This window comes from Protopterus annectens, chromosome 2.part0 (genome assembly GCF_019279795.1).
Source record: "Protopterus annectens isolate FY-2018-M chromosome 2.part0, PAN1.0, whole genome shotgun sequence".
In the NCBI taxonomy this organism is placed as follows: domain Eukaryota; kingdom Metazoa; phylum Chordata; order Ceratodontiformes; family Protopteridae; genus Protopterus; species Protopterus annectens.
The window spans coordinates 1,470,357,275-1,470,385,195 of record NC_056728.1 but is presented as its reverse complement, the minus strand read 5'-3'; positions in this window follow the sequence as shown (position 1 = coordinate 1,470,385,195).

The following is a 27,921-nucleotide window of genomic DNA, read 5'->3' as shown; positions in this document are numbered from 1 at the left end:
CGGTAGATGGTTTGCATTATTAGCGGAGAGTGAGGCATGTGCTACGCACATCCCTCCCACGGGGCGGGACAAAGGATTGCCTGCGAAACAACACCGAGGCCAGATTCTACATACCCAGACTCCCTTGACTGCAACAGTGGACAGTACCCATTACACATCCTTCATGTGTGCGGGACTGTGATGTGGACGCAGCTCAATGGACCCGATACCCTGGGTATTTCTGTGCATGTGTGCTGCATTTCATGGACAGCTATCATCAACATTGAACACGCTTGCGTGCATATGTGTACCTGTGACGTGGTGACGACAATGAGATCACGTGAGTAATGCAGGAAGCTAGCGGGCATTCTCTGAATAGAATTTTGGGTCCTACAATGGACACCGATGTGCATATGTCAAGTTAGATGTTGCTGGACTGTGTCCACCTGCCCAGTGCTTTTCACTGCTGGTGTATGTTCCCCAATCGCGGATGTCTGTTTGACTACCCATTCCACATGGTGCTACATAACCAGGTGATTTAGTACTGTGAACAAATGACATACATCCAAAGATGCTGGTTAGCAACTGCTTCATATAAACCTCAGACATCCCAATGGGACATATCCGCCACTGTATTTCCAATATAACACCACCGGAACATGTTGATTACCTATGTATTCATTTAACCATGTTGTCTTCATAGGTGGGAATGCCATAGTTTACATATCCTACTTGACGTTGTGTGTGTGCCATTAGTATGTGTTCCACAGGTCGCACATCTGTTCCGCTGTACGGTAGCGGGTGCTCCTCATTCTGTTGCTGGCAGATTGAGTGCTGTGTACGCCGGTGTTGGCACGACGGTCCGGCTTTGTATGTGGAATGTCAACTGTAGTCCCTATGTGTATTTCCTGTGTTATGCCTTACCGCGGCTATGTCATTTACCCAGGTTTGCAGTTGTGGGTGCCATCCTGGCCATACGGGTGTCCATCCATGACAATTGCCTACTGGACACTAGTATAGGGCTGTACACATTCCACACCTACATTTAGCATTCTCCGTGTATGGTTTGCATTATTAGCGGAGAGTAAGGCAGGTGCTACGCACATCCCTCCCACGGGCGGAGAAAGGATTGCCTGCGAACAACACCGAGCACAGAGTCTACATACCCAGAATCCCTTGACTGCAACAATTGACAGTACCCATTACACATCCGTCATGTGTGCGGACTGTGATGTGGACGCAGTTCTATGGACCCGGTACCCTGGGTATTTCTGTGCATCTGTGCTGCATTACATGGACAGCTATCAGCAACATTAAACACGCTTGTGCATATGTGTACCTGTGACGACAATGAGTTCAGTTAGGTGATGAAAGAAGGCGGCATTCCTGTCTTTAGACAAATTTTTGGGTCCTACAATGGACACCACTGTGCATATGTAAAGTTTAGAGCTTGTCGGACTGTGTCCTTGTGAGCAGTGGGTTTCACTGATACTGTGTGTTCAGCAATCGCGAATGTCTGTTAGACTACCCATTCCACATGGTGCTACATAACCAGGTGATCTAGTACTGTGGACAAATGACATACATCCAAAGATGCTGGTTAGCAACTGCTTCATATAAACCGCAGACATCCCAATGGGACATATCCGTCACTGTATTTCCAATATAACACCACCGAACATGTTGATTACCTATGTATTCATTTAACCATGTTGTCTTCATAGGTGGGAATGCCATAGTTTACATATCCTACGTGACGTTGTGTGTGTGCCATTAGTATGTGTTCCACAGGTCGCACATCTGTTCCGCTGTATGGTAGCGGTGCTCCTCAGTCTGTTGCTGGCAGATTGAGTGCTGTGTACGCCGGTGTTGGCACGGCGGTCCGACTTTGTATGTGGAATGTCAACTGCAGTCCCTATGTGTATTTCCTGTCTTATGCCTTACCGCGGCTGTGTAATTTACCCGGGTTTGCGGTTGTGGGTGGCATCTTGGGCATACGGTTGTCCATCCATGACAATTGCCTACTGGACACTAGTATAGGGCTGTACACATTTCACACCTGCATTTAGCATTCTCCAGTGGATGGTTTGCATCATTAGCGGATAGTATGGCAGGTGCTACACACACATCACTCCCACGGGGCGGGACAAAGGATTGGCTGCGAAGCAACACCGAGCCCAGAGTCTACATACCCAGAATCCCTTGACTGCAACAATCGACAGTACCCATTACACATCCTTCATGTGTGCGGGACTGTGATGTGGACGCAGTTCTATGGACCCGGTACCCTGGGTATTTCTGTGCATCTGTGCTGCATTACATGGACAGCTATCATCAACATTAAACACGCTTGCATATGTGTACCTGTGACGACAATGAGTTCAGGTACGTATTGAAAGAAGACGTGAATCTGGTATGATGTCAATTTTTGGGTCCGACAATGGACACCACTGTGCATATTTAAAGTGTAGAGCTTGTCGGACTGTGTCCTTGTGAGCAGTGGGTTTCACTGATGCTGTGTGTTCAGCAATCGCGGATGTGTGCTTGACTACCCATACTGTGTTGTGCTACAGGAACCATGTCTTCCGACACCAGAACCCAATGCTATACATCCAATGTTGCAGGTTAACAACCACTTTCATACCATACCCAGAGGTCACGATTGGGAGGTATTGCCACTTTATTATCGGAACAACACCCCCAGACTGTGTACATCACGGGAACTTTAGGCCAGTCTTACCCGCCATTTGCAATTGTAATTAGCAGACACGTGTCAATACATGTATGATAAGACATATTGTCATGCAGAAGTTGATCTATGTTATTTGGACATTGGCTTCTGCTTTTGGCATCCGCTGCTGTGAGTGTTGCCAGTTACCATACACATTGCTTGCTCAGAGGCAGACTACACAATTCTGCACACTACTGTGGTCTCCTTTAAGGACCCTGAGCCAGTGGTCGACAGTACGGCAGCCACTGCATCAATCACATTTGCCATCTACCAGTACCTACAGGACTGCATGAGCCAGTCATTCACTTACCCAACTGTGGTTCATTGTACCAATGCCAAGCATCCAGTGTGGTGTACCCCAGCCATACACAGGATGTACAACACGAGGAGGTGGCTACTACAAGGTGGAGCAGACACCTTGTGAGGTATGACACCCTTGGTCATCATATGTGTAGAGTTACACACTGTCATGAAATTGTCCAGGGCACATTCCACAGATATACCTACATGGACCTGGCTAACAATCATACCACCTTCAGTTGCTATGCTCGACACCTGGGAGCTCACTCCCACATATGCTCTGACTGGGTTCACATAGAGGTGGGGTTTACTCAACATACACACATTGCCAACATACAGGCTGACAAGTCCAGTGAGGACATCTCCACACCCTCGCCCACACATGAGGAGATGTGTGTACCAGTGGTTTGTGGTCACCAAATGTTCTGTGACACACAGGTGGGACATGCTCTCTCCAGGGTAGTGGACATAGCATCCATGAGACCAGCTGGTGACCCCGCTGTGTACTCCACTATCTCATTTATGAATTGGACCCACAGTTAGGACAGCTATTTCTTTGTAGCCTCACCTCAGGTAGGGTACCCAGGTTGTGTCACATGGCAACTGTAGTCCCACGCCACAAGGCCAATACCTCCACTGAGGCTGGTTATTACTGTCCCATTACCCTGAGGAGACCTATCTGCAAAGACATGGGGAGGGATCATACTGCGGCTCGTATATGACTGCATAGGGGACATACATACTTTGCCTCACACACGGTTTGTCTTGTTCAGGAGCGGTTCATGCCTTTAAAGCATGGTTGACATTTTCGGACAGTCGCCGAGGCCACTCATGGGGTGTTGCAGTCCATACAGCCTACCTCGTCCTGGCAAAGCCCTTCATCACATTACCCCCCTCTGGTTTCGTTGATTAACCCATTGCCTCCGATGTCAACACGCATATCACAGAATGTGTTGTAAACTGTCTATGTGACACAACCCACACGGTCATAGTTGCTGGCAGCATGTCAGACCTACTGCCTGTCACAAGTGGTGTCCCATGGGGCCCTTCCATGTCTGCACTCCTGTCATACACCTACATTTTCACGGTACAGGCACACACAGGGGTGCTATGGGCAACAGTGTTTGTAGATGACTGCAAAACAGGTGCCATAGTGGGACAGACATCTGACACAGATATCCTTCGAAGGGGCCTCCCAGGTATGCATATCTGCTGTCAGGGACATGTCCCACAGCTAAATGCGACGTAATGCAACATCATACCTGTGGAGAACTACTAGGTCACCCCTGTCCAGCATATAGGTGGCTGTCCACTCAGCACAGGGGTGATTACCAGGGATCAGGGGACAGTGTTTGACGGTCACCATTCCTTCCACACACACGCTGCTATCGTGGTTGTGTGGGTCTTCTACATTGCCCACCTGTTGGTGCAGGGATTCACATCTACATCAGGCTAGGTCATTGTCTCCTTGTACCCATTACGTGTTACACCTATGATCTACTACATTGCCCCATTCAGACTGTATCTGACCATACACCTACAGCAGCTGGGAAGCCCACATAGGTTGATTGTTGTACAGATGCAGGATGACACCATTTTGTGTAATGCTGCCCCACTTGTAGGACCCCTGCCACATCACGTCACATACCTGCTGTTTAGTGTTGACCTGTGCCTGACATACGAGGCCATGTCAACCCATATGTCATGTGTATGCTTCACCTACTGTATCCGCATCCCTCAGAACCACTAGGGCAGGTGACATTTACCTTGTCACGGTCATTAATGGGATGTGTTTGAGTGACACATATATCACCCAGACACTCATTATGCTGTGGATCTACATCACAGTACATGTGAGACAGACATCCTTCCTAGCCTTGTTCGCAGCTATGTTGTCCATTGGATGGAGAATTGCAGGTATAGGCCAGGGATTACATCATTATCAGTGCTTGACGGAGATACAGCAATATCATGGGTATTTCATCTGAAGCACAGAAGGTTGGCAAAGTCATCCTAACTATGGTGTAGTATTATGGCTGGGCCTGGGACGATGGCCTACCCTGTACCTATGGACGGTGAACCTATATTCATAGTTTGTCACATGTACAATTGTCTATCCACTATACTCTTTCGCCACTGTATATTTCTGTGGCACATGATTGTCCTCTGTATTACATGCAGGTATGCTGTGTACGCTGCACATACGTCACTGTTGATGACAGTGTATCTGTGTCCCTAACACTGTGATACTGAGGACTACCACACATCCTTCACAGCATTACATGCATATGTCCATTCTATTCTTCTTTGGCCTATGGACGGGTGTTAAGGCAAACATTACTCAAGTCCCTGTTTGTGCATGCTTCATGTTGGTGTTTGACCAGGCTCCGTTGCAGTCATGTGTTGGACAGTAGTGTGTCTGTGTGTTTGCCATGTGTTTTTATTGCCGGTACATCTGTGGGAGGTGTAGTTGGCACATGTTCCTCTTTGCAGGGACACCCATCCTGGGGTTTGTGTCATGCATCTGCACTTGGCACGTGCCATATGTCCTGTACTATTCCCACAGTCGTGTATGCCTTCATGCACTACTACTGCGTGTTACTGGCTGTGTGTATGTGGTACACATGGACATTGTGATGGTTGGCTTGACCTATTCCCATGCTAGAACGTAAACATCTGTCAATTAAGTCTTTTAAATCAAACTGTAACACTCATTCGTATTTTCAAAATGACACTCAATAACACAGGAAGCTGGGATTAATAACATTTTACTACTGTGCAGCAGGAGGCAAAGGAGTATGCAGTAAAAGTTTAGACATTTGTTCAACTCTATACATGTTACATCTGTATGAGCATTCTGTATACTATCATCTTTTGCACACATTAATGATGTGGTCAGTCACAAGGCATTTACATTGCTAGAGTACAGAACATTGTATTCCTACAACAGTGCTCAGGTAATGCTTATTACATGTTTTCCCATGAGGATAGCCCAACCTTGCGAGCCACATATTCACTTAGACTGTACGTCTGTAAATTCTGCTCTGTCACGGTTCCAACACTGTTCATATCCAGTCCTCACTCCGTGTCCTACTAGGTTCCTGTGTCTCTCTGCTGAGCAGCTGTACTCTGTGTTAGAGCTCACAAGCCTATCCTCCTCAGTGGAAGGATGACAGATATACCTGTACATACATGTATTATTCTGTAACCGAGCAGATGAGTAATGCTGACTGACATACACCTGCTGCACTGGTTACTGCTAGGGTCAGGGTTCAATCACACTGCAGCTACACTACAAGCAATTACATGCATGAGAAGCTGTACTGCCATATTGTCAGGTAGAATAATATGCATTATACACTATTTGCTTCTAAAGTTGCACGTCATATATATGTTTAAATATGTATTTTGCTAACATTCTCCCTCCTTTGATTGCTTCTACTCTATCCAGAAACATATACAACATTATTTCATTCCCTAGCCTCTTCCTCTGTGGAACGTTTAACTAGGCAAGTAATTTGTTGTACATTGCAAGTAGGATTGCATTTTCTATTGACAAATACCACTACAGGTCTTGATACATAGTCTCGGTACAGGTATGTCGCCAGAGTCCCTGACTAATACTTACATGCACAGTATCCCGCACTAGACACATGCTCCCAATATGAGCAGAACAACACAAATGGCAATCATGATATTCAGTATGACTGACCCCATCCACCCAATGGTTTGTGGAAATGGTTCATCAGTGGGTTTGGGCCTGGTTCCGCCATGGATGACACCTGCTATATTACCTCTAGGTGGGCGTTGCTTTTGGTCTCTTCATGTGGTAGTTGGACACGGCGATCTTCTTCAGTAAGCGCGCACGTACCAATTCTCAGCGCCACGGTGCAGTCGTGCGCTATTACATTTTGTGACACAACAGTTCTCATTGCATCCAGTTCATCAGTCACATGTTCAAGAGCGGAAAGTCACATTCATCCTTCCTCCGACAGGTTTTGATAACTTCCTCTGTTCCCTGATTGATTTCACTACTCCAGAAGCTGGGAGTGTTCCAGCCCAGGTTGTGACGCTGTCACCCAAGTCCATATGAATCGATATTCCTTTATCTCTTGCAGAAGACTGGAATGTCAGAACAGCTTCCATTTCACCCACTGGATTAGTAGGTTTCTCGACTGTGTTCCCAGTTCTTCGAGCTATATGTGTTATAGTTCGCTTCGCACCCACAGGCAATTGTACAGTATGTCATGTGACTGGAGCCAGATAACCCAAATAACAACTGCCGGACCAATTCCCAGGTAACCATTGATATGCTTATTTCCCACAAACAACATAACAATATTCTACTTTACTACTGATGCGGGTTACCTCTGCATGTAACATATTCCTGTCTCTAACAGAGGACTGTTTATACAATTCAGGATGTTTCTGCACATCCTTCAACATTGTTCTCATGATGTTTCAATACAAATTAGGAATGGTGCTACAAGTAGTACTGTGATCTTTGGCTGTTATATGACATTCGTAAGACACAGTTATGTTACAAATACTCCCAACAACTGAAACTGTATCATGTTTATGATAACATACAATTCCTTTTTGTGTAACAGGTAAGTACATTGCCACGTTGTCCTGTGATCTCACAGAACCTGTATCAAAGTGTAGATATTCACAAGTCTCAATCTATCCCCAAGGGGACAACATGCATCGGAAGTCCTCCATATGATGTAGGTATGGCAGTACAAACACAGCAATTTAAAGTGTTCCTAGTCTCTATATGCACACGCATCATGCCTAGGTATCTGTTGAAGTGTGGAAGACACTCTGTGGCCAGTTCATCACGTATCAGTATTTGTATCCATGTAGTTATATGCAGGTAAGGTCCCAGAAAATGTAAAGTAAACACAAACATGGTTAATAGGTGTATAATCATTAGGACAGCAAACATAAATGTCTTTGGGGTTGCTTTGTATTGTTATACAGTCTTGGCCGGGTGATTCAGGCTCTTTGGTATATCAGCTACAAGATGTCAATCAGACTTGATATCCTTTACCGGTTTGAGAAATGTGAGGTGGACCCAGGACGACCTCTCTGCAAACTTTACTGCGGTAGGCGTTGCCAACAGTACCCGGTACAGACCTTCGCAATGTCCACTTGGCAATAATGTTCTTTGGATAACAGTGACATACACACAGGATACTGGTGTCAGCTATGCGTCCGTCTTCGGTTGCTCTTATCTGTAACAGACTTTAACTGAAGAACAGTGTTACTAGTTAACAATCCTCTCATGTCACCTGCTACTGAGTCATCGACCTCCGGCTCTGCAGGCATGACAGCTTTCCACTCTGGCACATGATATGCCATTCCACATACTACTTCGAAGTGGGTGCAGCACTTTACATTTGGAACTGTTGTCATGCTCAGCAATGCTAGAGGTAGACAGCACATGTAACTCGCCTGGATGTCACCCACCAACCTCCTCTACTTATTTCTCGATCCCATTCTACGGCGCCCGCAGACATGCTGACCGTGGGGTGTACATGCAAATTTCATTCATGGTGATACGAACTAATCCCCAGGTTGCGTGATTGTCTGGTTCACTACATGTGTTCTATTGTCACTGTAGCTTCTTTACAGCATGCCAGATCTAGGATACTTTATTTTACTGGCACCTTTGCCACTGCTGCTGCATCCGGATTAATGGTTGGGAATGCTTCTACCCATTTTGATTATATATATGTGTAATCGCTAAACAGTATTTGTTCCCTTCACATTTATGCAGATGTATGAACTCCATACAAATAGTACGGAACGGTTATGGTGGTGTAGGTAAACTCACTCCCTTCGGTTTAAATACTCCCTGTGCATGATATCTACTGCAAACGTGACACGCTGCTCATGAGGTTTGTATGTGGTTCGTAATTCCGCATGTTAGGGTATTCTGTTAACCAAATGTACCATCCCCTGTTGAGACATGTCTCTACCCATGGCTCCACAAAGCCGCATATCTGAATACATTAGACGTTAATATTGGCTTTCTCACTGTGGATATGTGCAGTCCGTGTTCAAGGATTGCTCCTCGCCATAACCACGCCGGCTTTTCTGCTTTCGTAGTTGCTGTTTGCATTGTTTGTACAGTTTCTACATCTAAACTGTCTGAGGTTTGTCATTCCTCATTCACACAAACACTTTCCAACTGTGAGGCTGCTTGTTTTGCAGGTGCATGAGCTCATGCCTTACCTTTCCTACTGTTATCCTGTTGCTTTCTATGCCCTGCACATTTACAATTACCTACTTCAGTGGGTAACTGCATGGAGTCTAATGCATTCAAGATCGAATGCGCATGATTAATCGGTTTACCGTGGATGTTATCATTCCCTATTCTTCCACTGCTGCTCATAAACATGCACTGCACAGACAACAGACTGACTATCGGGACATATGTCCACACATCAGTTTTCCGCTACAGTACAAGCACGTGTTAAAGCTATCTATTCTGCTGCTTGAGCAGACACGTTATGCTGCAGGGTTTGGCCGCCTACAATGTCATTATCAATAACTACTGCATAACCTACTTGATTCGTTCCTGTAGGACTCTGTCTACATGATCCGTACACATTAACTGTCACCTCTGCATCATCTAAGGGTATATCAGTGATATCATGTCTGTGTGTAGTTATTTAATCCATTTCGTATAGGCAACTGTGTGGTGTGCCATACACAGGTGTCGGACGTGACGCTGATAGGTTTCATGTTGTACAACGCTCAATCACCATATGAGGTTGACTCAGTGGTATGGTCAAACATGACAAATGTCTAGCACGGGTCAGGAATGCTATCTTCTCTTGCAGCAGACTGATCGCAACTGCATGAGACATTCTCACAGTGAGAGGGTGGTCTAGTAACATTACGGCCGGGCCTGTACTGCCATGGGTGCTACAACAACTGCTCTGTACACAATGTGGCACTGACCATGCCACAGTGTCCAACTGCAATGAGTAGTCAGCTATGTAGCGTTGCTTACTTCCCTGCTGTTGCATCAAGACTGACGCCATATATCTCCGCTACAATCTACGGTCTGACAACATGTGTTATGATTATTCACGAGACCTACTACAGCTGTTGAGGCTATCAATCGTTCTAGTCTGCAGAACGCTGTTTCTGCTACTGTAATCCAGTGTAGTATGTGTTGTGCTGCCATAGGTGTATTAAAGGTTAAGGCAAACAATACAGCGGATTCCACAGCATTGTTTGGTATCCAGATTTGACAAATGTTAGTCGGCCCAGACAGGACATCATTCCCTTCTTGTTAGTTGGCTTGGGTGCTTATTATATTGCTACCTTCCTATCGTCATGTGATGTTCTACCCTACTTGGATACCAGATATGCCAGGTAATTGACCTGTATTCTCTGTAGTTGCAATTTATGCTTGCTTACTTTATGTCCCTGTTCTGCTGATTATCTCAATAATGCTATTGTATCTTCCATACATTGCTGCTGGGTAGGGGCCGCAAGCAGAATATCATCCAAATAAAGTAGAACTTGACTGGCCCCGGTGGAGTTAACACCGAATGTAGCTAGCCATCCCCTGTGAGAATATCGTTGTACTTTCACAGTATCCCCGCGATAGCCGGGTATGGCTGTATCTGTCACCCTGACTGTACATGCAAAGCAATATGGACTATGTGGATGTATAGGTATTGCAAAGGAAGCATAGCTTATATGTACCACGGTAAGATACTTCTGTGGCATGTTCATAGCATTGAATATAGTGTGTGGGTCTGGCACCAACGCTACCCTAAGTATTCTTACATGATTTACAGCTTGTACATACTGTACCATCCGCCATTCCCCTTTTGGTTTCCGATCAGGAGATACAGGGTATTGCATGGTGAATAGCGATTACTTTGTGGATGGGGAATTTCTATGACTTTACAGATATCTTCTGGTGTCCACGGTCTATACGCCACGGGGTTGGGTCCTGGCCTTCCTGTCCTGCATGAGGGTTCGGTACTTCAATTAATTGACAGATATCCTCACTCTGTTTTAGTACTGTGTTCTTACTCGGGTGTCCCTAGGTATGTTACGTGTTCGGGATGTGGTTTCAATAGCTTCTGTTACATTTGTTCATTGTGCTACCTCTGTTGCCACAGGATAACGTGTGGGGACTAGCCTGCCCTCCCGCCTAATATCCTGGATGTGGTATCGGAGGTGGTAGGGGGTTGTGGGGGGGGGCTATCGGTACTACTGTATTATGATCTTCTCTGTGTACGCATGATGCTTAGCCATTTGTAGTGTTCTGTTCCCTTCGGTACACTACCTCAGTCCACCGATGTGCATGACGGATACCCAATTGTCGCTGTTTTGTCGCCTGCACATCTTAGGGCTGCCACCTTTTCAAATGCACAATGTGGGACATTAGTGTTCGGAACGTGTAATTTTCCTGGAAAATGCATACCCACGGCCAGTACATAGGACAGGAATTCACGTTTTGCCAGGAGAGCGACCAATTGTTGTAGCATTTCAGTTGCTTATTCTGTTTATTATTATATTTTGCTGTTCCACATACAAATTTACTGTTTTATGCTACCATTTTGATAGATATCTGGGAAATGTTTGTCCTGAGATATCAGGACATTTGCCATTTGTTCGGTTTGTTTACAGGACACGGCTGGCCAAAGAGGGACTGTCCCTCTCAGGGTGGAACAGGTGTTTACCCTGGAACATGTGCATCAAATTTTCAGGGATTACAATGTTTCAGTAACGATATTTTGTGTAATATACCATCAATGTCATATTTATTACCCCATTTTGCTGCGTAACTCACATTATGTGCTCTCTGCGATTGCATATTCTTCACGTCACCCGTCAAACGCGGATCACATGATCTGTTTCTTCAATAATCTCCCATATCCTCTACACGACTGCTACGTACCCTTCTGTCATACCACGTGGTGTCTCCTTCCCTGTATCCACTGTAGTGTCTACAATCACTATTTACTCTGCTGTGTGTTCCCCTGACCTATGTTCAGATTTAACAGTATGTGGGTAGGTCTTCGACCCGCTATCACTACTGTTAACAGAAACACAATGTAGTCTGGTCCCTGATCTACAATAGAGACAAAAAGGCAAACACTCCTTACCTGGGCCTCCTGTTTAAGGCTGCACGTTTTCTTCTTGGGATCCAGTTTCCGCTTTTCAGCCACAGATCAGACAGTAAACAGCCTCTTTACACACAACAATTCAGTCGGAGGTCTTTTCATTCAAGAAGAACCATTTATGCATATTCTCCAGCGTACATGTCTAACCAGCCATGCACTCTGACCTGTAGCTTACCAAGGGAATTCTGGATTACAAGGATCACAATGTGAAATAAGTTGTTAAAACCAGACTGTAGTTATCAGTAGGCTTTTCTAAGTGACAGCCGATAACACAGGAGGCTCGGGTTTGGAAAGTTTTAGTAGTGTACACAGGCAGGCTAAATAATATACAGTCCAAGTATGTGAGTTTTGTCTGACTCTATACAGTAAGCAGTTTCTTTATATAGTGTTTACAATCAGCTTTTGCCCACCTTACTGACGTGGTCGGTCACAGGGCATTTCCATCACTATGGTCCGCAATAGTCTATACATACGTGGGTGCTGGGGTCGTGCTTTTAAAATGTTTTCCCATGGGAATAACACAGCCTTGCAAGGCACCTTGTACATTACAGTGTCCTTCTGTGATTGTAGCTGTTTCAAGGACCCTAGACTGTTACGATACAGTGGACAGTTAATTTCTTAATACGTTGCTTTGTCTCTCTGGTAAGGAGTTGTACTGTTATCTTCGATAGAGCTCACAAGGCCATCCTCCTCTGGGGAAGGAGTGCTGTTATGCATGTACATACATTTATTGTTCTGTAACCCAGCAAATAATTAATGCTGACAGACATGAGCCTGCTGTACTGCTTACTGCCAGGTTCAGAATTCCATCACACTACAGCTTAGCTTCACCAATTACATGCAGGCTTAGTTCTACTGCCATATTGTACGGTACAATTCAATGCATTATATAGTATTTCGAGTCTAAACTGGAACTTCATATGTGTTTCTATATATTTTTCGAACAACATCCATCCGGCCATATGCATGTTGTTCCGTCCTTTACCTTGACCGTGTGTATTTGTCCATCCGGCAACGCTACTCTCCACATGTGATGTCCCAGCTTCACCTTCTTTGCCTGTAGCACCCTGTTAGGACGTCCTGTTTGGTAGGCACCTGTTCCGCTATATGTGATCGACTTCACTGCATAGATAATCATCGATGCGGTGGTCCAACGTCCAGACTTGTCCACATGTGTACAGTTATGTGCACCGTGTCGTATGCAAACCTATATGGTTTGGACGGGTACATACTACATGCGGGATGTACACATTCTGCTGACACATTCACATGCAGCCATTTACATATCTGTACCTGCGGTGGGTTGGTGACATGTGGGTACGATTTGCCCGCGTGGCATTGCCTAACACAAACATCTTACCACATTTCAGGTATGCACATTGTGTGTGGTTGTATAGCTGCACACGGATGCTAGCAGGTTTGGGTGCAGAGGTATACATGGGTGGGACTGACATGTACAATGAGGCTATTGTGTAGTACATCCGAATGCATGGGTTCTGCTTCTGGATATTACACTTCAGCATACGCCATCCAGTGTATGCAACAGAGACGTTGCTGGGTGTGGGATATGTTGCTATGCACATGTTTGCCTGTGTTTGAGGTATCTTGCTTCCTTACTGTTGTTATGTCAACACAGCTACCTGGCTATGTACTCTCACTACTGCTTGTGACCATTATGGTTGGCACCTTTTCCAATGCCCATAGTGGGGCATGTTATGTGGAAACTTCGGAATTTGCAGGACTACACATACCCACGGCTAGTGCAGTTGACAGAACTTCACTTGTTTGCCATACTATAAGCTTATTCTGTAAGCATTTGGGTTCCTTATTTATTTTCTTATGCCATGTCTGTGTTTCATATAGTAATGTATATGTTTTATGCTACTATTACATGTATATTGCGTGAATTTTCTTGGCAGGGGATCGGAGGTCATTTTCCATTTTTCCGATTGTTGCAGGGACACAACTGTCCAATCAGGGACTGTCCATGGCACATTTGGACAGCAGGTAACCCTGGTGACCATGCCCATGTCGCTACTGGGGTTTCCACCTTTTCCAGTTTCCGATCTGGGATATTTCCGGGACTCACATCTGACTTTACAGGCCGACACATACACACGGTCACTATATAGCATAGAACTTCACTTGTTTGCCTAAATATAAGCTTATTGCTGTGGCAATTTGCTTGCTTATTCTGTTTCTTGTGTCATTTAGGTATTTCTGTTACAGAAATAACCAATTCATGCTACCATTACATTAAATACGGGATATCATTGTATCCTACAATCGTAGCACATCAGCCATTTCTAATACGTTTTTTCGGGACACAACTGGCCATAGAGAGACTGCCCCAACCAAAGTGGGACAGGTGGTAACCTTAGTCGCTGCTCCTATGTCGGTGCGGCGCGCTGACATGCGGCTGTACACCTTCTCTGAGTGTAAACACTGACGGTGCATTGCGGGACGAACGCGGTCTTATGCGTATCCTTTGCTCCTTGGATGGGTACACTTATGCCTTCGTGGCTTGTATTTGCTTCTCCGTTAATTTGGGATGGGTACTATGTTGCATACTGTACGTGCGTTTCATTCTGCACGGGACCTGGCTGCTGCCATTACTATTGTGGGCGGACCGTGGCTGTCAGCACATTAGGTTGCTCACCTCATGCCGGCTTAGACACGCCTCCAGACGCATCCTACCTGGGCTCGCTCACGTACACTACGCACGTGTCTGTGATTCCGGTGCACTCTCATTAATATGTATATGGCGCTACTGCGCCGGCTATTCACTGCACCGCCGGCGCAAGCCTTACGCCGGCCTTGCGCCGAGCTTCATGAATCCCGGGGATCATTTCCTATCCACTACACGTAAAAAAAAACTTGCATATTGTGCATATGGAAATCAACATATACACTCTCATTAAGAACAATACTGTAAATCTAAGTCAATCCATTAGAAATTAAATTTGTTCCTAATTTAATAACAACAACAACAACAATATCATATTCATAACCCGGGCCTCTGGTGACAGAAGAATCAAATGCTAAGAAATGCACTAACCACAAATAACTTGTCATTAAACAGCATTAGAGGCAGAATATATATAGATTTCTCTAAACTAACTAAAACTAGCCAACATTAAACTAAATAACAAAGCTATAAACCAGCAGATCCTAAGATCCTCAGACAAAGCCTCAATCAACTACAAAAATACATAAAATAAAAAACTGTCAATTGAAAAATAGAAAATTAGTATCAAAGTCAAACATTACAGAACAACATGCACTTGTGACAATGCCCATCTATAAGACTATATGCAAACTATTACAAGCCTTGCTCGATAGAATGCTAGGACATTAACCTAGCATGCTAAAGTTAAAAGGAAATGCTAGTCTAACATAAAAGTGCTAAAACATTGGATAAATGGGAAATGTGTGAGTTACCTTTGTTGATATTAAAAATATCTTGGACTGTAGGAGCAAAGATCTTGATCTGACACTCATGTTTTCACTAATCATCATAAAATGCATTCCTCAATCCTGCAGTGCAAGATGCTCCATATACCGCGTCTTCATGCATTCCATGTTTGTCTTGGCTATAGTACAATAAATTGTTATTATCACATTGCTAGGGTCATCAGTCATTTATCACTGATCTGCTAAATCAGCATCATTTTTACACTAATTCTACCTGTATCATTAGCAGTTCTTAACTAAAACTAATTAAACCACATACTAAACAATCGAAAGTCACATGAACATAATGCTACAATTAATAATAATACACCAGCAACAAAACAAAAAAGTAGAAAAAAGCACACTAAACAGCAAATGAAAAAGTAAAAATAAAAACTACAGTACCACAGTTCAAAACATAACATAAAGCAAATCCTACCTATCACGGCACTGCATAGTGTATAAAATATGAAAGTACATAATAGCATTTGAAGTATAAAAAAACTGCAGATATATACAAATATAACTACTGAGAGCCATAGAGAATTGTCTCTGACACTGCATTTTTGTGAAGGAAAGAGCAGGTTTGCCTCCACCACAGGACACTCTATTGTCATTGCAGAAGGCCTTTAACATCTTGCAGTGATGTCCTGAACCTTGTTTTCCAGTCTGCCTCCAAGTAAGACATCCTACTGGGACAATATCCACCTAGAAGATTTTAGATTCTATGCTGGAATTGCATATCCTTAGAAGGAATGTTATGCCATGCATAGGTAATGGGATTCAGAAACATTGCATATAAATGAACAGCACTGCCCATGCACAGTGCAGCTGATTCTGCCAAAGCATGTAACATGGCCCCCAATAATCCACAAATATACCTGGCTCCACAATTCCACCTTTATGTTCCCTATAATAATGCATTTGTTCATGTGTAAGTTCAAGATACCTTACTCTGCTTTGCATCTTTTATCAGTCTTAATAGTTTCTCTGGTATCAGTAATTTAGGTATCATCATGCATAATAGATGGAGTAATAATCTGGGATTTAGAAATGTTTAAGAGTAAAGTGGTGTGGAGGGATAAAGCCTTGACTACAGCCTAGTGTTTTGGGCACCCTCCTTCCCCCCTACAGTTATCAAGCTGCATTGCCCATTAACGCCTATTCTCCCTGCCCAGTTCTTTCAACACCTCAACTTCAAAGTCAGCTCAGCTGGATTATTGTCAGGGGTTTATCCCTCTATGACAGAGGCCCAGAAAATGAATATAATATTTTGAGCTAATAGCATTGCCAATTTACTTACCAAAAAGCCTCTGAAAGTAAATTTGAGTACTGCCCCTCCAATATAAAGAACATCAAGAAAATTTGAAATTGCATGAACCTCCCACAGAAATTTTAAGCTGATTTAAGCACCATGGTGTCGGTACTTGCATTAGAGGAAGAGGTAGTAGAGAAAAAGCCGTACATAGGTAAGAATGATCACAGAAATCCTTTGTAAATATTTTAGTTTGCTTAATGTTAAGTACAAAAGATCTAAAACAAGATTTTGTAGCAATGCAAACATAATGACATTTTTTGTTTATGTTGGAATAAAGTCCTGTAAGAATCAATCAGACAGTAGATTAAAGCAAGTTCTTAAATAACACTCAGATCTGATAAAGTGACTGTAGATGACCTCTTCATATCTTTAACATTTTGAAGCATTTTCCAGTCTTCTGCTTATAAGACATTGCAAGATAATTAGTTAGAGAGGAGATTTTACAAGTTTCATAAAGAAAGACATGTCGGAATTACAAATGGCTTATTTGCATGGCTCCAAAATAGGCCTAATAACATGTTTGAAAAAAGTTCCATTAAAAAAAATATTCCTAAAAATGAAGCATTCAGCTCCTGATAGTAACATTTAATGGTTCTTAATTTCATGGCATCCTCTTCCAAACTGGTATTTCCTCCTGATTTATTTACTCTGCCCGCCCTTTTACTGTTATCTCTGTAAAACTGACCTGAGGAAATAACTGTTTGTATATACATGTGCTTTTAATAGATAAATTATTAAACAGATGCCAACAAGTTTTTGATTTTTAGGATTTTGGATATTGTTAAGATTCCAGCTCAATAAGTGGAGGTTAATCATATGCATAATTTATTGTAAGTGAATATGTTTTGTTTGACCTCAAGGGCAAAAATACATGAGGAAAATTAAATATGGGTATTAAGTGGACAATACAGAAACATTTACAGTTTTAGTACACTTGAAATTGGAACATATAGCCTGATTGGCTGTGCCCCCAAAAGAACACCCAGATAAACATTATCACGCAAATCTGACCCAGGCTACTTGCTCTAGAATTACCTTTCTACCCCTTATCTAACATACTATTTCCTTGTTTCTGGTTATAGTGGGATCATGCCTAGTGGCCACCTTGGAACGTATACTACAATACATTATTTCAAAATATCTCAGGCACAACCCAAAGGTCTTAGTGCAATTAAAAGAAAGGCAATGTAATTGAACTATTAAACAAGCAGAGATTATTCCAACTATTGGTAATAAAACTAGATATAAATCTGTTCCTTCTTTTGGTCTTGATAACTGGTATATGGAAAGAATAGTTGCTATCCCTAAGAATATTTTTTTATTTTCATATAACCTTTGTCCTACTAAGATCTTTAAAGAATTGCACTAGACATGATCAAGATGTTGGGTGAGATAGGAGAGAAGTGGCTTGTGAGGTACTCATAGCAGTATGGAGAGAAAGGCATATCCTAGACGACTGGAAAATAAGCATACTTGTGCCAGTGTACAAGAGTAAAGGGACGTTCACAACTATGGGCAGTATTGAGGTATCAAACTCTTGTCACATTGTATGAAGGTTTTGGAAAGAGTGATTTATAAACAAACACTGAGTAAGTGCAGTTTGGATTTAAATCAGGATAAAGCACAATCAACCCACTGTTTCCAGTAAGAAGAAGCTAGATATGAGGGAACAGTCCAACTGAGCATCCCTAGACTTGGAGAAAGCACATGACAATTTACCAAGAAAGTTGATTTGGCAGTCCTGTTGTGATTCAAAGTCCCATAAACATTGGCAGAATTAGTGTGGGCTATGTACAAGTACCCAATGACTCAAGTACAAAAAGTGTTTGGTTCCATAGATGGGTTCCCGGTGAGAGTAGATGAACATCACGGTCAGTTCTTATCCCACTGTTGTTCATACTGGTGATGTTTTACTTCAACAAACAGGTTGGTGGTGATAGATCAACATAGGTTCATAGGTTCATAGGATGATATTAGGCTACTGGCTGGAAGCCCTTATAAGCCTAGTCAAGAATCTTGCCAATGTTCCCACAAAGTCACGAGTGCAGGGGGCATGTCTGAGAGCAGAGCTCTCAGAAGAAACATGCCCCTGCAAAGTAGAACAGCAGAAACTGTAAATAAATGAGTGAGACCACTCATAGGTGTCTGCATATCCCACCAACAGTCCCCCATGTGTACAACAGCAACAGGACATAAAAATAAAAAGAAGAAACCCCAAAACCCTGAGTACAGCTAACCGTAGGTGCGTGGATGTGCCCATCGTTTAGCTACGGTTAAAGCAGCTTAAAAGGCTGAAGAGGATAACAAGGAAGATATATGTAAATGAATCAGCACAGCAATAGTGTAGTGGTCAGAGCATCTGCCCAACGAGCAGGCATTCCTGGTTTGAGTCCCATTGCAGCACATTCCATTTTTGTGTGAAATCTGTATATGAACATTTTCTGACATTTTTGTGCTGTATAACCTACTAAATAGCATTTAAATGTGAACTGGAGTACTGCATTAAATGCACATGTGAAGTGTCACTGTCATAATGAATAAGGCACTGGTAAGCAGGTTTAAGCACACATAAGCAGTAGTAAGCATATATAAGCACTAGTAAGCGTATTTAAGTGCGTTTGCATGGGGGTAAGCATTGCCTACTCAGATGAAGCAAAGTAGAAGCTGAGCGTAAGAAATTGTACCCAGAGGTTAGCATTGCTTAGCTCCACCCAAACCCACACACACCTGCTTACAACTGCTTTAAAGTGCCTTAATCATGCTGTACCCAATGGCCTGCGTTCTGCCCAGCAATGAAATAAACAGCTAATGCATGGCTCAAACTCAGGACCCTGTACACCACAGTCACAGCAGTTAACCACTAAGTCATCATAGCAATGCATATAAATGAGGTATTAGCAAACTAATCCTCACCACAAGAACATCAAACCAGACATGTGAATTGAATCTATGTACAGTGTGATGTTGTATAACCTGCCATAGAACAGAAATATGTGAAATGGAGTACTGCAGTAAGCATAGATTTGAGGTGTTATTGTAATAAAGTGTAGAAGTCCCCAAGTCCCCATACAGAGTATGTACACATGAATCACGGATACTAGACACATATATAACCTGTAATGAAGAATAAATCACTGCCAAATGGCAAATATAGAGCTAATTATCTATTAAGCAATGCTAACTGCAGTACAGCTCAAGTTAAGTGTAAGCAATGCGTAGGGGAGCCAATTCAATCTGCCAAGTGGTATACCTCTTTAAGCAGTGCCAACCATATGTAAGCAGGTGTGCCCATAGCTTAACCTTTTCAAAACGAGCCAATCACAGGAAAGTGTGGGAAATTGGCTGTATTTAAACCTCACAGGTGGGAATACTTCTCATAACTGGTTGTAGCTTCCTACTGCAAGCAGAATGGCTGGTGGGTGAAGGAACTCAATTTAGAGTGCAGCACTGGGGCATCCAGGAGTCAAAATTCATAGTATGGCTCCTGGTGAAACACCATGAGCAGAGACTACTGCAGGGCCAGTACCAGGGCTCACAGTATAAAACGGAGGCCTGGGACAGTCTCACCCATGACCTCATCAGTGCCACAGGTATCCCCCCAGACTGGTGAGCAGGTCAGGCACCACCATGCTGACCTGAAGCGGTGGAGGGGGGATGTACTGGAACAGTGGATTCAGGAGTCTTGGCAGATGCCCAGTGCCCCAGTACTGAGTAAGTACTCATTCTACTAAGCAGTAAATAATTGCCTAGCTTGTGTATACTATGGATAGGTATGGCTAAATATCACTGTATTCCTCTGACAGCTGAAGATGAGCGGACTGCGAACCAGCAAGCCCATGATGCTAGGTTGCAAAGGCTGCATCACGAGGCAGGTTAGTAATAAGTCTGCATGTCCTGTCATAAATAAATATAAGAGCCTTAGAAAGTGTTGTACCAGTAGAAATAAATGTGTAATAGTCTGTGAATAAAGGTATAACCCCTGGAGTGCTTCTGTTTACTCTTCTTTCATATGTTGGTGAACTGTTGCACACTATAAATAGTACTGTTGTATTTTAAGCAGTGTCACCCACACTGTGGTATGCAGATAAAATGTGTATGAAGTCCTGCATAACAATGTTGGAAGTCCAAAGAGGTTAGTCATATTGTACACGTGGGGGAGACTTAGATAGAAAACAGTAGAAAGCTTTACTGATAGCACAGTGTACTGCAATGTTAGCTATATGTTTTTTGTCACACACAGCAGGGATTTGAATCCTAGGAGTGCTACTAGGTTGTAGGCATAATCATACCCCACAACTGTACAGATTTTGTTATAATGTTCAGATTGATAGCTGTATGCATATTTACAACCAGCAGTACAGAATTTCCTAGAATGTTCAAATTGAAAACTGTATGCATATTCATACCCCACAACTGTTCCAATCTGTCCAGCATGTCCTTATAAATGGCCCATGTCACCAGCCTGGTACCCTGTTCCCCTGAAAAATCAGTGCGATGGTCCAAGACATGTAGGCAGCCATTAATGCAAGGCCCACACAAAACAGTAGATGCAAGCAATGTGGATATATACCATACTATGCTGTCCAGGCCAAGGCCTTCAATTAGTACAACAGTAGACACAGGATTTGCCTTCAAGATATGTAACAAACAACAATTACAGATATAGTTCAGCAGCCTCCAATTACACCCTGTAGTCAAGCCCTAGGTGGAAAAGTAGCACCTGTGTTTATGTCACAGTATCTTGTACATAACATTGCTTAACCTAACATCTCACTATCACACTGAATAGCCATCGTCTTAACAGTTATATCCATGAAAAGGTGTCACAGCCTAGGTTAATGGCATTGAACACCCCCACCCCCCATAAAAGGCTGTACAAAGGCAAGGAACACTGTGTACCACACACCTCTGGAATGTACAAGGACACAAATGTTTTGTCCAGCTGTTGCCCCCATATATATGGACTTGGCACAACAGTTGGTGTGGGAGGCCATGACATGGCTGGGATGATAGCAGTAATGCTAGTGGTAAATAATGATAGGCCATTACCTAAGAACCACTTTCTGTATCACAGCAGGACAAAGGCTGGCATATATGTGGAATACAGAGGCAGGAACATAGGGCCATATTTGCATTATTGCTGTTACACACCCGGGAAATTGCTGGTGTTACAGGATTTGTTGCAGCATACCCTTATGCAGGAGTATGACATGGAAATACAAATGGATGTAGCCATGTACTGATAGAACTCAACAGACAGAATGCCACTGATATATCTGGACAATACCTGTGTGGTGCACAGACAAAACCTAACAGCCAATCCTCCTGGTATAATATGGATAGGGCCTCAGTTGAGAGCTATGCAGACAAACAACATTCCATGCAAAAGTACAATGTACACAGAAATCCTGTAACCCAAATGTGTATTTGGCCTGTGTCTGCAGGTTCTGCTGTAAGAGGTATTGCTACCTGCTATCTGTAACACTGATGTCCACACACAGGAAGGATGTCATCCATACTGGAAAGGTGAAGAGACAACTCCCACAGAAGTCAGCATTTTAAAGTAGAGGGCTGCCATGACAGTGGTTATCTGAAGTACTACACAGCAGGCTGCATGCAATTAGCAACTGGTGGACACTGACTGTTGCAGAGGTCATCAACTGATCATGTGCAATACCTACAAAAGCATGCTGCAATCTATTCAAACCAGATCAATCACTCTACTGGAGAGACAGAGAGAGAGAGAGAGAGAGTGAGAGAGAAAGACAAAAAAATAGCCTTAATAAAAGTAACAAAACTCAGGGTTTTGTTACAGTGGAAAAAACACAACAGGTATGTGAAACAGATATGTATTTACTTGCATGTAGTATATGGCATAGAATAATAGGATGCATAATGTAAAATGATATATATGTGCCATCAGTACTTGTTCCTGTAATGATGTTCTGCTCAACAACTGCTCTGGACAATAGTGTCAGTCCCTGTGGGCAGTGGGACATACCTCTCAACTGTGCAGATCAGCAGTAAATGGAAAAGATGTGACCCATGATATCTGTGTTCTGTACATTACTGTGGCAAATGGCTGGTGGTGGTATTAATACTGCCATGATAGACACATAGGTGTGAGACCACACCACCTGCAAGACAGTCATGTTAAAGTGTAGCATAGCATGCCCAACTGCCATAGCAGTATAATATGCTTATCTAAAATCTGTCACCATATATACCCCCCTAATGTTAGTCTGTGTTCATATGTGACACCTGTCTGTGTTGCAGCAAGGCAGAACAGTTCAGCTGTGAAGTAAAGAGAGTTACAAGAGTGTGGACCAGATGTTTGTATGCACCCCACATACAGATACATATATGTGTGATACATATTAACAGTCTACAGAATCTCGGACAGTTATGCATACATATAGGTATATAAAAAACATATAATGATATGTACACATATATGCACACACACACACACACACACACACACACACATATATATATATATATATATATATATATATATATATATACAAACAGACACATACACACATATACATAATGCTGACACTTATAGGTATACACACACACATATATGGACTTTTGAAAGGTCAGAGGAAGCCTATCAGGGTGAAAGTGCTAACCTTCATTCTACTTGTAGACCAATAAAGATTTCTTTGGATTATTTTGAGTCGTTCCTGCAGTCATTGGATTTTCATCTACATTAAGTTGTTTTGGATATATTGTTGATTTTTGTCAGCTCCTACAGCCTTGGAGTGCTCTGGTGCTTCGTGGTTCTGTATTTACAATTTATTTAGTGTCTGGAGCACGTACTCCCTGGTCAGACACTTTGCTTGTTAATTTTATTCACATAGCAGAAAGTGTTGTACAATACAACATATGTCCCAATGCTAGATAAACCGGAGACATACCACTTGCGTTGTGTTAACATTATGTTGGAGCTGATATGGTGGTGAGAGACTGATATGTGTATTGTATTAAGGTAAACGTGCCATATGAGTTGCTCAGACATATTTTCATCTTTATGTCTTTCAGGGAGTATGGCACAACCAAGGAATCCCACTTACAGTGCCACTGAGGATGACATAATACTCACCAGCATCATCCAGCACTACCAGCTGCTGTTCTCAAGGACAATCCAGGACCAGCATGAGCGGAACGCCATGTGGAACGATATGTTCCGTAGGGTGAATGAGGTGGGGGATGCACAGTCGTACCTATGAGCAGGTCCTCCATCATTGTAGTGACCTGCTCTGCCAAGTACATCGTCATGCCGCTGCCATGTGGGGTGACTACCTTGCAACAGGGGGTGCCATAACTGCTATCTCCCCTTCACCAGAGTGGAGGAGCTGCTCATGAGCCTGGTGGCACCTGCCCGCCCACAAGAGCTACATACATATACAATCATGGAGATGGGTGCGACCCACACACCAGACATAGAGCATGCAGGTAAGGTTCCAGGGCATATCAGTAGACCACTGTTGTGTATGCATCTGTACAGGTAGATCATGCATATGTGAGATGTGTAGTCTGTTGCTGTGTAGTACCGATAAGCAGTTATGCATTATCTGTAGTACTGTGGACTTCAGCTGTTGTTTTACTGTAATATTGCACCCACCCTGTAGCAGTGCCACAGCTGTGGCCACTGACATCAACTCTATCTCATCTCAATGTAGGTACCTCTGGGATACCAGCAAGGCAGCGGCTGGATGCTGGTGAGTATGGTTTAAGGTTATGCTTGGCAATTCACTGTGCATGTCATAGCTAAGGTGTAGGCTATGTACACATCTAACATACCTACCCATAATGCATGCTGTACATGTTCACTGACAGAACACACACCTCACTAATGGGATTACCAGCCTCAAATATATGCAATACACAGACCATCTCAGACAACTGTGGCTACATTCCAGTGCACATTGCCCAGGCACAGCTGACATCTGCCTAACATACACAGCTATGTCATACACAGAGCAGTTGAACATGTTACACATAAAGAAATCCCACTGCCCTCTGCAAACACATGCTCCAGGGTTCTAAACCTCATCAACACATTACACAGAATATACTGGAGGGATACGGCCCTGTCCTGGGGAATTCCCACAGTCTGGAACAGACTACCCATTCATGTCAGGCAATGCTACTTATTGGCCCTCTTTACAAAAACACTTGACAACTGGATGGGAAATGGGGAATTCACCCTGGGTAGTACATCTGTGCCACAGCCTGAAAGGGGCAAAGAGGAATAACATTATTGGGTGGTGCAAAGCTGGGAACTCCTGTGGCTAGGCTTATATAGGTCACAGGACCAATAGACCAGTACTCACCTATGAACATATGTGTACCATAGGCAACATCAGCCAGGGCTCAATACAGATATGACCTGCATAATGGTGGGACATTGTCAAAGCCATGTGTTGAAATGTGATCTGATGTACCAGCACCATGTTGGGAAAGTCCAGGAAGTTGCAGCTATGATGCATGTGCTGCACAATCCACACCTCACCCCAACCCAAGAATGACATCCCCATCTGTACAATGCTGGTGCCACTGTACACCTGCATATTTGCCCTGCATTGGTTGGGAGTATGCCAGTACACATGGTGTTCCTAGTTTGGGATACTGCAATATGACACATGTGTAGGCCACAGATGTTGAGCATTTGCAATTAGCAGGAGATGGTGAGTGTGTGTCATCCTGAAACACAACAGTGCATTGGAGGGGAGAAACAAACCCACTGAGAATGGCTCTATCTGCACACAGTCAAGGTCAGGAAGTGTGGCAGACATAACCCTGACTCCATGGCACTAGTGATGGCACTGTATGACCTCCGAGAGCTGTGCACCTGTTTAGCATGCAAGCATGCAGGTTTGGGGAACATTTGCAGGCCTGACTGATCAACTGCTGGCTCATGATGATGACCCATGCTACTATACCTCTGCCAGGTATAGTGACTGCAGTAGTACACATAACAGTTATTGCTACACACCATCATGATATGTGTGTGCATACATATGCACCCACAAACAGTATACATCCCAACCAGCATCTGCACAAATGACACATATGGCCTGTAATGCAATTGACTGCCTAGGTCATATGTCACATATCAGGTATGTGTAGTGTTGCTATATACAGTAGTGTTGCACCATGGCATGTCATGGAAGAGAGTGCCATGTCAATAATGGTCTCTACACTCACCATAGGTACAGTACATTGTGTCTGTGGTTGGTCTAATGGTATTCTATCACTCATACTTGCACCACTGATGATGACATCTGTGAATACACATCAGGCATTCACTAAACACATGTGTCCACATATAATCCAGAAACACACAAAGGCTGTGAGCAGCAGAGGAAGCATAACTGACACACTGATACACATCCTGCAATGATGTGTACACCTGTGAGGTATGATGCACATTACATGCCAGGCTGCTGAACAGATGCACAGCAATGCTGCAGACATGGGTGCAGTGTGTTCCAGGGGGAAGGCCATCACCTATTAACAGAAGCCATGCATCACAGACATGTACAATGTTGGTAACGGGGATTGACTACAGTTGCACTGCATGCTGTTGAGCATCACATGTCCTGCATGCTTACATGTGTGTAATTACAGGTTTGTGTGTGATACTGTACTGCACCATCACCTGCTATTGTGTGTGTTATGGGGGTGCTGGAGTTGTCTGTAGGTGCTGTCTGGTGGAGTGTATGGGTTGTCATGTGTGTCAACTGCATGTGTGTATGTCTGTGTGTGTGGCCATGTCTGCACACACACTTGTGTGTGTGTGTGTGTGTGTGTGTGTGTGTGTGTGTGTGTGTGTGTGTGTGTGTGTGTATGTGTGTGAGTGTATACGTACTGTTTAGCAGTGATGTACAGGTCTTACAGTCTGTTCCCTGTTTTCCCCTCACAGGTGGCGAGGTGGGGCTGGGTCCTTCCTGCAGGGAATCTGATGTCACTGATATAGACAGTGACCATGAGAATAGGTGTGTTGAGGCACAGGCAGGGTCATCAGGGGCTGCCGCTGGGCCACCAATTGACATCTCACAAGTATCCACCCTATCCACGCACACAGTCACACAGCATCTGCATACCTCATCACCGTTGGCCTTAGCTGAGGGTTGGCATTGGCCAGGACAGTGTGGCATCTATGGCACATGTGTCAGGACACAGCAGCCATAGCCAGATGTCTGATGGGGTACCACATAGGAAGATGTGCAGGTGTGCACATCAGAACACTGCTGGTCATCATGCCCCTGGCAGATGTGCACCATCTATATCAACCACACAGATGTTCCAGACTGTCATGGAGGCACAAACACGAATGGAACAGTACACCAGACAGGGTCTAAGGGTGCAGAGGGCTCATCACACCTCTGTAACTGACAGCCTCCATGACCTAGCAGGTGCCATTCATAATTACACTGAGGTCATGGATAGACGGTGGGGTGAGACATTGGATCTCATCCACAATGTCATGTCCATGCATCAGGACAGGACAGGATGGTTGCAATGGCCAGGTGGATGTATGCCAGCAACACCAGCAGCTGGAGGTCACCGTGGACGTCCCACCAGTCACAGCTACTCCCGTAGTGGCAGTACCAGCCTCATCACTGTGGGGGGGGGTTGCAGTCCACAGACCGTCATAGCAGACCACATGCACGTGGCCCTGCCCAGTCCCAGGAGGGACCTGGATCCAGTGGACATCTGTCAATCTGTCAACCTCGGGGGCCAGTACCCGATCTGGCTTTGTACCTGACACTGCCTGTAGCACCTCTGCCAGGCACAGGTCCTGTGGCCGTGGCCAGAGATAGTGAACTGCAAACCCTGCCAGGTACAGTCTGCAGCTGTCTCACAAATCCCCATATAGGGCAGCCAAATAGTGGATCTGTGTACAAGCAGACACACACATAAACAACAAACCTAGGGCAACCACATACCTGCACACACGACAT